This window comes from Pseudophryne corroboree, chromosome 2 (genome assembly GCF_028390025.1).
Source record: "Pseudophryne corroboree isolate aPseCor3 chromosome 2, aPseCor3.hap2, whole genome shotgun sequence".
NCBI lineage: Eukaryota > Metazoa > Chordata > Amphibia > Anura > Myobatrachidae > Pseudophryne > Pseudophryne corroboree.
The window spans coordinates 470,316,824-470,328,113 of record NC_086445.1 but is presented as its reverse complement, the minus strand read 5'-3'; the positions used below and the strand labels follow the sequence as shown (position 1 = coordinate 470,328,113).

Sequence of the window (11,290 nt, the reverse complement as noted above, 5' to 3'; positions counted from 1 at the left end):
ACAATAAACATCTCTCTCCAGCTAACCACCCTGGTTTTGACGAGTGATCTGTTCATAGAAATGCTTGTTCTCCAGGCTTTGAAAGTACAGGAGCTGAACTGGAATGTTGCTTATGCAGCTAATTGAAGAGCTCTATTTCATTATCATTACATTATCACTGAACTGCTATGAAGCCATTTATTTAGTTCTGTGTACTTTGAGAGAGCACCAGGCGTTTACGCACTGGTGTATTTATAATGGATGCAGTGTGTGCGGTGCACACGGGCCCCTTTTTTTCAATACTTACTGTATACTAGAGGGGCCTGCATCGGCAGCAACAGCGCTGCAGAAATCACCAGGAAAATGGTGCGACACTAGACTCTGGGACAGCGCTATGGTCCTCTAGTGCCCAGAGTCTACAGCGCTGACGGCTAGAGAGGAGGGGGCCCAGACGGAATTTACACATGGGCCTCCTCCTCTCTTGAAACTACACTGCTTTTACAGGTGTGGTATGATGTGTCGACAGTTATCATGATGTGTCGACAGATGACATGTGACATTATGAATGCCGCCATGGTTCCTGCCGACCATCTGACTGGATACCGGATGTTGATGGGGGTGAACAGCTCCGTGCACTAGGACCTGTGTTTCTTTTAGTTGTGGAAAGGTACTGGATTGCCCAGAATTTTTGTTCCTGCATTTTCTATTTATCAAAAGCTAGAAAGCTGTAAACCCTGTGAGCATTAGACATACAGTAGTGATAGCTTTCAATGGGGCATTATTCTTTTATTCTCTCCATTATATACTTATTTTTTTTAGAAATCTTGATTTTTTATTTTTGTAAAATCTAGAACTTGAAGCCAAGTCCAGGCATCTGGTTCCAGTACGCCTGCGAGAGTCAATAGGTATATGCTCCCTTGTACATAACTGGTCTTTCTAATGGTAATAATACTGGAACTGCTGCCGTCTGTATAACCTGAGAGCCAAGAATTGTTCTGCTGCCCCAATGACTTTTTCTTTGTAAATACCTGAAAAGATAGTTTTCTTACAAGTAAAAAGATGCTCTCTGCTAATTGTGTGACAAAGCAAATTTTATTATTAATAAAAAAAGTACTTTATTTGCTTAAGTTTTTTCCATTAAAAATACTATTTAAAATACTGTATGCCAATTTGTATACTGCACATCCAGCCAGGAGGGGAGTGGAGCATTACAGTTCTGCCCCGCACCATTCACCAGTTATGTGCTTATTGGCTCCTGCGCACTGGAACCGGATAACTGGACTTGGGCTTCTAGTTCTAGATTACACAAAAGCACATAATAAAGATTGAAAACCAGGAGTGTGTCACATAGTCCCTGGCAGTTATTTGTTGGTCAATCTGTCTGCATTCATTTAAGAGTACTGAGTAAAACTGTTCATGACTTTAGGTGGTAGCACAGCTTTAAACTGAGGAGACTTGAAATGATACTCCCACGCTCTCCTGTGTGGTAGACCAGGTCATCAGCCAGGACGCTTTCTGGCAGCATTTATAATAGTGTCTGCAGGCTATGAGAAATATTCTACCCCATATAAGAGGGGTGTAGTATGGTATGCCGGCGGTCAGGCTCCCAGCAACCAGCATACCGGCGCTGGATCCTGACCGCCGGCATACCAACAGCTGGGCAAGCACCAACGAGCCCCTTGTGGGTTCGCGGCGCTCGCCACGCTGCGGGCAGCGCCACGCTATCTATTCTCCCTGCAGGGGGGTTGTGGACCCCCAAGAGGGAGAAAAGATGTCGGTATGCTGGTGGTCGGGATTCCGGCGCTGGTATGGTGGTCCCCGGGAGCCCGGCCGCCGGCAACCTGAAGACCACCCGATAAGAGTATTGCTAATGCCTTTTGAGCAATAGATGTTAAAACATTGAAAATGGCTTAATCAGCAGGATTGTGTTTACTTTATGTGTAAGATTTTCCAAAGGTCATTTTTGCACATTTTATGCATTATGTATAACAAATACATTTAGCCTCAAGGCCTGTGTATTTAAGTCACAAATTTGCAAGATGTAGCATAGGAATGACTGCCTGGATACAATTATGCTTCTGGGGGCCTAGGGACAATGAATTTGTGGGGGCCCTTACTAGTACTAGTGATGGCAATTCCTGAGCGCACATGCAGACACAACGCAGCGTCTTACCTGGATGCTGCAGATATGTTATCCACACGCACTGCAGCGCAGCGCAACATCTTACCTGGATGCTGCAGCATGTACAGGACAGCGTGCCGCTGCACTTCCACACCATCAACAGACGTGGCCAGCTCATGGGTGCGCATGCACACAGCGTCTATTCACCACAGGGCAATGAGTGACAGGTGCCTCCCAACTGCCCCTCCCCCACCGTGGGATGGTCCCAAAAACACAGGATTGTCCCGCGAAAATCGGGACAGTTGGGGCAGTAGTGTAGACGTGGCACAGATATTGGTGCAGCGTGAGCAGTGCTACATATTACTAGCATTAAATAAACATTAGCAAGCCTTAGAGCAGTGATTTTCAACCTTTTTTTTTTACTTGCAGCACACCAAACAATATTTTAAAATTGCCAAGGCACACCATCAGTTCTCCATGGAAAAAAACATACACACATTGGCCCTCACAGTAAATAAAAATCCACACATACATTGGCCTACACAGAAAAATATATCACATTGCTCCCCACATAAATCCTATTAAATTATTCACATTGTTCCCCCCCATAAATCCTTTTGATCCCCACATACATCCTATTGTTCCCCACAGGAGAAATAAGATAACTAATATTAGCCCCTATCTGTCAGCTAACCTCCTCCCTGTCCTTCAGTTTTGGGGGTTGTTCATAGTGGACAGCAAATACTGAGCAGCGGGCGGTCGGGCAGGAGTGGATGTGGTGAGCAGGGAAAGTTTTGTATGCGGGTGGGAACTGGAAGATGTGTATGTGTATGTGTATGTGTGGGCTGGCTGGGTGGTGAGACGTGGTGGCTGTGACCTATGATGTCACACTACCGCGTCTTCAAGGCATAGGTCACGACCAGGGCATGACTGATCCTCTAAGAAGAGCCCAGGCCAGCAGTTCACTCTGAAGGTGCAGGAAGCTGCTCTGGCTCCGCGGCACACCTTGCAACTGGACGCGGCACACTATTGTGCCACGGCACACTGGTTGAAAAAGCCTGCCTTAGAGAGATACAGTGGAGAGAGACTCCCTGAAATAGCAGTAATCTCACTGACTCCCCGAAGAGCCTAGCCATCTCTCTGATTGGACCTTACCCCCAATTATGTACCTGTTATATACTTGTAAAAAAAAATTAAACCAAAGATGTATACAATCAAATGGGATCATCGGTGTAATTTTCCTGCTTTGATTTAAAGACACAATGATCCCTATGGCTACATGCATTTTCAAATAACTTTTTTCATGGCCAATATACCTGTATAAGGCTCGTTTATATTTGTATGTAAGTCAATTTTATTACACCCTTCTCAGGCGGAGCAGTACACGTTCTAACCAACAAATAACAAGTGGCGCTTGACAATCAGATAAATTAAAAAACATTTATTTGTATACAATGTGTAAAAATTACAACAATCTCCCGGGAGAATAAAATAATGGTATAGATTTCACAGCAATAACAATGTGCACTGTTTTATAACTTCATTATCAATTACTCAAAAAACCATAAGTAATAGTACACGTTGACTTTAAGTTGCGCTAATAGGTGTTGGTTTCACAATCACCCTGAAATGCTTTTTTAAACGTATGTAGGTATTAATGCAGCTGAAGGTGGTTCTATCAAATAATAAAACATTTGGAAAGGGGGATGGGGGGTTGGCGGGGGAAGCATATCTTACACAATCAATCATTGTTTAACTGTTGTTTATTTGTAATTAAGAAAAAGCTGTTGTTTAGTTACTTGATGTTACATACAGTAGTATAATGTATTGGTCAGTGGTAAATATTCCAGAATAAGTAAGAAAATAATTGCCAGTGAACTTAGGTATAATTTGGCAAGGGATGTAGATGGCTTCCCGACGAAGGCCGGCACTGGAATCCCAACACCCATTACAATCCTGACGCTGGCGTCCCGAAGTCAACATCCCTAATGTAAGTCTCACGGGAAGGGTTAGGGTTAGACTTGGGACGGGTAGGGGGGGGGGAGGGGAGGTTATGGTTAGGCTGCAAGAAGAGAGGGTTAGGTATAGGCTGCAGGAAGGGAGGGTTAGGGGGGAGAGGGTTAGCATACTTACAAACCAGGTGATGCCACTGTCAGTCTTGTGACCGCCAGCATCCTAAGCACGGGTATCCATAGGCAAGACCATAGCCAGCCCATTGGCAAATTGCCAACTCTCATCTCACAGTGGTATATTCTTGAAAGTTCATCAGGAACACTTATAGGTCTATTTATGAAGCAGTGGAAAGCGTGAAGGAGTGAGCTAGTGGAGAAATTGCCAATGGCAACCAATCAGCTGCTATGTATCATTTTATAGAATGCACTTGACAAATGTTACTTAAAAGCTGATTGGTTGCCATGGGCAACTTCTCCACTGGCTCACTTCTTCACTCTTTTTACTGCTTTATGAATAGACCCCACTATAACAGAATAGGAGCTAACTTTGTAAAGATAGCTGCATGTTTTTCTCTGTAGGAAACATTTTGATAATTACAGATGTCAGATGCTATAATCGGTGTAGCTGTTACTATATTTTATTTAAAAATGTGCAGTAAATTATATATAATTACAAATAATTACATATAAATCCTGACTTTGCATAGTACTGTAAGAATTTCTGTAAATTGTATCTGGGTTGTCAATCCTCACCGCTGGCTGTGAGACTATATAGATAGAAGCGCTTAAGCTCATCGCTTAAACTGACAAACGGCTTGCATAAGAAAGCACAAGGTGTTCAGAGCAAATAGTGACGGGAAAAGCCTTTTAAGACAAGAGAAGCTAAGTGTACACTATGAAGTCAGATTGTGCTGCAAACAAATGAACAAATATGGAGACTATTCAAGTAAGAAAAAGAAGATAACATTTCTGGTAATTTTAAGTACAGGAATTTGTTCTAACGTTTGTTGCACTAATTGAATGAACTTTGGGGAATTTGCTGCTTGTGGGAGAGAGTGTGATACAATGTTTGGGAGGATGTAAACATGACACAGAATACTCTGTCCTTGAACTGTAGTACACAGACTTATGGACCTTTGAAATACACACTACCACTAATGTTCTCATTAAAAATGATATGACGTTATAGTCAGTAATTCTGACATTAGTACAGTACTTCCCACAATGCTGTCTGTGCAGGGTCACACAAACAAGAGCCTTATGCATGGGATGCAGTTAATATACTGGCTGTCGGGATCCGCTAAAAATGCCAACAGCCACTAAAATGCCGCTGGCTGGAATACCGACCGCAGCCCCGTATTCCCACTCTGGTGGTGAGTCCACGCCACCACCCGAATGGGAATAGGAAAGCAAAGCTTGCCACTGGGCCAGGATTCATGCTGGCAGGATGCCGCTGTCTGTATACTAACAGCCGGCATCCCGACATCACGTATGTATTCCTTATGCAGTAGGTCCTAAGTACTCAAAGAGCAAAAAAAACATATTGCCAGAAAAAAATGGGCTATAGGGCTAGTTATCATTTTTCACTTTACATCAGAGAATTAGTGCTGGTAGACATTAATATTAGTATAGCTGTAGCAGCTAAATAGTAATGCCAAAATGTGGGCTATTGGTCTGACTGGCCAGTGGGGTTGTTAGTCTGACCGTTGCCCCACATCCATCTGCTGTGTAAGCTTTAAGTACAGTATGCTCTTGTCTTTAGAACTTGGAAAGGTCCATAGGGAACAACATGCGTCAGGAGCCCCTCTCTGATCCAGGTCCTGTGGTCTACCATGGAGAACACCTTCATTTGGTTTCACAAACTTTACTTTGCCTGCTAACATCTACTTTCACTAACGTACCAGGAAAAAGCTCTAGTGGCGCAGAGATGTTCGCTGCACAGTACTACTCATACAGACTAGAAGCTGACAAGGTCTTACATAGCATACACAGTGCCATGTTCAGAACTTAACCATTGTCCTCAATGATCCACTGGTCCGTTTTCTTTGATTACTCTCACTGTGAGAATAGGTTAATGGTGGGGTTAAGCAGATTAAATATTTGTTGGAATTTTACTAGTTCCTGTTCAGAGTAAATTTAAGTTACGGGATGTAAATAATCTACTAGAAGCAGGTCCTAAAGTAGGTTTAATAGAATAGTTGGAGAAGACAGCCCTTCCATCTTGCTTCATAAGTAGATTTGCATTGTGTGGCACCGTTTGTCTTCCTGTCTGTTTGTACATCAATATAAAATGAGAAGTAATTATGAGTACGTTTGAGTTTTATAAGTTTCAGTACATGCTCTACCAACAATTCCTTGCAATTATCTAATCCATCATGGTGTATATTGGAGAGCTAAGATTCCATAAATATAGTGGTTAGAATAGTTACATCTGGTAGTGTGCCCATAGTCAATAGTTTATCATAAAGGTCGTTGGTGTCCTGGAGGAAGCATTCTGAGATTCTTACCAGTAGGTCTAAGTATGCTCTTAACCCATCCAGAGGACTTCTCTGTCAGTGTCCCCACATCAGAAGTAATATGCCCCTCACTGGGTTTTCAGTTTATCTATTGTGAAAGCATGTAAAATATTCCCATTATTGGTGTTTAAGGTAACAGGTGTTGACATATAGTTAAATGGTTAAATGCTACAAACTGTTATTGTGCATCACTTATCAGCCACAATAACATCATATGTCTGAGTCTCCAGACTTAAAGGTTAGGCTGATTAGACTGCAGGTGCATTTTGTTTACTTAGCTTTATAAAATGGTCTGCATATGGCAAAGTCTGTCACTGTTATTGAAGCATCACAGTACTGTATGACTGCACAGTACTTAGCCCAGGAGAGATTGACAGCTGTTTATCTTCTATCACCTGTATCCTGTTATCTTCCATAAAATTGACTCTGGTTTTGAGTCAACGTGTGAACTAATCTTCTTACTCACATCTTTTACGTACCTACCAACTTGTAGGCATCAGTCAGTAACAGATTATGGCATATAGTTATGTGACCGGCGGTCAGGAGACGGCTGGTCACAATACCGATGGCTACATCCCGCCCCTCTATATCCCGACAGTTGGTATGCCGACTAGCAGGGATTATTCCCAGTCGTGGGTGTCCACGACACCCATAGAGTGGGAATAGAACCTGTGGTGAGCGCAGCAAGGGGCTTTGCTGCGCTCGCCCCCACCACTGCTAGCATTCTGCTGCCAGGATCCCCCGGTCGGTATGCTGATCGCCGGGATCCCCAGTGCCGGTAAGTCATACCCAACCCCAGGTTACATAGATTCAAAAAGGAGGAAGAAAGACCTCATATGATCTGTCGTCTCTTTTACGTGTACCTTGGTGGGATCTTCCTCTAATTTACAATATTATCTTAGATCTTGGAGCATAAATTGTTTCACAGCCATTCCAACATTACAGCTGAGCTACTGTAAACATTTCCAGATATTAATACATTTGTTTATTCAGAACTGACTAGATTACTTTTATAACCAGTTCGGTATGTACTCACTGAATTATTTTTATTTTAATAATTAGTCTTGAAACGGATGCGTCTGTGTGAAGTTTAATAAAGTGTTGACCTTAGGATCTGAACCCTGGTAAATTGCTGCTCTAGAGGCTTATCACTTGTCAACATATTTAACATTCCCTTAGTGTTCTGTTGCACAATAGTTATTTTAGTTCTGTCACAAAACTGACAGTGGAGCTTTTGCCCACAATGCATATAATTTAGCTGTCAAAGCCCAAGGAGCTAAATGAGTGAGATTTGTGGTTTTCTCACTGCACAACAAGACATAACTGGTACAGCTGACTTTTATAATTAAGACTAAGCTGACATGTATAGAAACATAAAAGCTGGTAAAAGGAGAAGATGCTTTGCGTTTGCTGGGACATTTCAAACTCAGATCTTACTGATAGTTGCAGCACATAATTCTTACAACGAAAGAGGGATGGACACTACTCCAGTTATAGAAATATATAATTCTTACATTTATGGTACATTGATCCCTCAATGAATGAACAGCAGATTGAAACAATACAGTTGTCTTTTTATGTTGTCCACGTACACCTTGGATCTAAATGTACTGCACAAGGGATTTCTGCCATTAAAATGTTTTATTAAACAATCTTCTACCTTCCAGACTAAATACACTAATTGATTTCCTGATACCCTGGTAACAGACGCGGCTCCACGGCAGCAAAGATGATCGGCTAAATGCCTGAAAGCAGGTGTGTAGAGGCGGTCAGAAACGTAGATGGTGTTGCTGATATTTAAAGGAGTCATTATCCAATGAAAATTCCTCCCTGGCACATTCTTTAAATTAGGAACACCTGTATAAATTAATACCTGGTGTGAACCTTAATACATGTAATGCAATAATTAAACAATGATGATTATATTTTCAAATATATGGCGATAAACCATACACATTAAAATAAATACAACACAAATCTAATACTTTCTATCTAGACAAATATATCTATCTACAATAATTTATTTGATTCTAACAGACTATGGTACTTGGACCCCATAGCAGTTGGTACAACTGGTACAGCTGCTACTTCTATGTCTCTGGACAGAGATGCTCAAAACTATGAAACCAGTTAAAAATTATTTTACATTTTTCATTTTTGATGTGTATGAATGCAGTATTGTAACCTCCAATGTGTTTGAGCCAGTTATCTCTTGGTTGAAGATGGTCAAAGCCCTTGAAATTCCTATATATATTTTTTTTAAATATGGATAAGTCAAGATATTTTCGCCAATGTTCATACCGATTTGACAAAAGTATTTGAGAAAAAGATTGCAAGCAACTCTACCCCAGGTTGCAGATGTCCAAAGAGCTGTACGAAAGCCACAGAAGAGAAAAACACCAGACACATTAGGCGATATTCAATAACTGGTGATGTATGGCTGTGCACATCACCAATAATTATGGTATAGTACCATTGCAGATTTCTCTGAACACCTCTATGGGCTGCAAGGAAAAACCTGCAATGTTGCTGGTTGTAAAGTGCCAGAAAAATAGAATGTCATCACCTCATGGCCCTCGTTAATAATTGACCCAAATGACAACTGCTGATAGTCCAATTTCCTCCAAACCAGAACTCTTTACAGTTTATCCCCTCTTCTCCTGGGTCTTTCCTACAGCATTTACAAAGCTAATGTGACTATGATATGTGAAAGACTGTAATGGATAGTTGCAAATCACAGTGCATGAAATGTAAAGAAGCCAATTTGCAACCATCCATCCGTATTTATTCTCTAGCCTTACAGAAGGATATTACAGCCCCTTGGACATCTTTAGTCACGATTAGTAGACCTGTTTGGTGCAGGGCATATGTGTAAGTAGGCTGTGTCATACAATGAAAGAAAAAGTAAGTATAGTTACCAGAGTCCTGCTGTTCCTAATGGAAGGAGGTTCAGGGTGCGAAGAGGGATCAAGTCAGATCCATCCACCCCATCCAGCCATCTCCATGCACATACGTGAACTTAGTTCACGCATCAGTATTTACACTGCCCATCCAGTGTCCCTGAGCCACCCTTTTAGAGACCACCCAGGGCACTTCAGCTTATCCCCCAGTGTATGCTTATCCCTCCAGTGTCCCTGAGCCACCCTTTTAGAGACCATCCAGGGCACTTCAGCTCCCCCCCAAAAGGCAGAATCACCCACTTTGGGAATTACGGTATCCGGACTCCAGGTCGACACCAAAAAGGTCGACACACCTTAGGTTGACACCAAATGGTCGACGTGGACAAAAGGTCATCATGAACAAGGTCGACATGGAAAAAGGTCGACATGAGTTTTTCACATTTTTTTCCATTTTTTGAAGTTTTTCATACTTTATGATCCACGTGGACTACGATTGGGAATGATAATCTGTGCCGAGAGCAATCCAAGGCACCCCTGCAAGTGGCCCAAGGCACCCCAGGGTGCCACGGCACACAGTTTGAGAACCACTGCCGTAGTGTATCACTGTATTTATATTGACAGTATTTAATTTTAAAATTCAAACAACTGTGACTTATAGAAAAACGAAAGCTTCTGTACGGACGCAGTGCTGGCCCTTTATTGTCTCATATATACTGGCTTCCTGTTCAGATTGGAATCTAACGTACACCGCTATTTATTAAACTAAGTGACTGGAACTTAAGTTTGCTTACACATCCAGGAGGAAGTTACATTTTTCACAGGAGATGTTTTTCTAAGTAATAACAAATAAATGTTTGTATTAAAACTAGGGAGGTGGTTACGTCTTTGTTTTGGAATAGATTAGCCAGGTGCAGTGAGGCTCTGAGTGTTAGACTTCAAGGTAAAGCTGTTGTGAAGCCATTTACAAGGCAACCTGCATTTAACTGTCAGGTATAAGTTCTCTATCATGTTCTCCAGCATGATAGCACCAGTTCTATGTGCATGGAGAACTTGAGAATAACCTTTATAGTCTTAGGATATAGGCACAATGCATTAATGTTTCATCTGTCAGGGGATTGATGACAGTGCGTACATCAGAAATAATATGGATTCTAAACGGTTTGTCTAAATGAAAACAGATGCCAAAATATTGGTTGTTGGTTTTTTAATTAGCTTTTAGTTTGAAAGTCAATGTGCATGAGTGAAACCTTATAGGAGTCCATATGCTGCACTAAAAGCCTGATCATTTAAAAAAAATGCCAGAAGGCCATGCAAGGGTCACAAGTTATTGTGCTCTGTATACAGCTACTTATTTAGAGGTGAATGCAACTTTTGTATGGACGTAAATATGTGTCGTCTGAGCATTTACATTTCTGCAATTGTATTTTGATATCAACATATGACATGTGCAGTTTTTAGTATAGCATGTAGATGAGTCCGGAACAAAAGGTCGACGATGCAACTAAATATTAGGACAAAGTGTCAGGCAACAGTAAGAGAAGATTTACTACATTGCTGGGTCAAACAGGCATATTGCACTGGAGACCCAGTCTGGTACTTCCAGTGCAGTCAATGAAAATGAAAATGCTTTATGACCTTTAATTGGCAATTTCATACTAGACTATGGGGGTGATTCAGATCTGATCGCTGCTGTGCATTTTTGCACAGCAGGCGATCAGATCCGAACTGCGCTTGCGTATGCACCACACTGTGCCGGCACGTCGCACAACAGCAACGGGCTTCGGCGCCTAGCGACGGGATGGTGCGAAAAATTCAAATGCA

The 11,290-nt window shown here is 41.8% G+C and overlaps 1 protein-coding gene across 1 annotated transcript in view; it reads left to right on the top strand.

Annotated features, from left to right (window-relative positions):
• The window catches only part of EDAR (ectodysplasin A receptor), a 144,753-nt gene that overhangs the window by 27,972 nt on the left and 105,491 nt on the right, over positions 1–11,290 (top strand). The window lies entirely within an intron of this gene.